The sequence below is a fragment of the Chrysochloris asiatica genome, unplaced genomic scaffold, assembly GCF_000296735.1.
Source record: "Chrysochloris asiatica unplaced genomic scaffold, ChrAsi1.0 scaffold00219, whole genome shotgun sequence".
Taxonomy (NCBI): domain Eukaryota; kingdom Metazoa; phylum Chordata; class Mammalia; order Afrosoricida; family Chrysochloridae; genus Chrysochloris; species Chrysochloris asiatica.
The window spans coordinates 2,318,348-2,318,827 of NW_006408737.1; positions in this window are offsets into that span (position 1 = coordinate 2,318,348).

Consider the following 480-nt stretch of genomic DNA (forward strand, 5'->3'; position numbering starts at 1 on the left):
ACAAGCTCTGGCCACCTGGCAAGCATGTCAAAACTGTTCTTTATCAAGTTATTCAGTTATGTTTGATATTAACTTAATACATGAGCTCTTGATATCCATGTACAATAATAAAACAAAAAACCCTTCTAAAGCCGAGGCAGTAAAAGTTCCAAAAGCAGGTTTGCTGGGATTACGCAGGGAAGCTGGAGAGGGAGAAACTGCCCAGGGTATTCACTCAAGGCATATTGGTAAATTCCGGGAGTATTGTTTAATAGTGGCAGCCCCCTCAAACTGTCCCCAGGTGTAACCCATTAACCTAGATGTTCTCCTTCCTCCTGAAAGCTTAAGCCAGGTAGCTGAAACAGCTTGACTCCCTTCTGACCTTTTAAAACCTTTTCACCTTTTCCCATTAGAGATTAAATGCTATAGGTATGTTAATTAGCCTTGAGAAACCTCATGTCCCTGCCTTAGGATTTAAGCCTAAAAAGTAATTTTTAACAG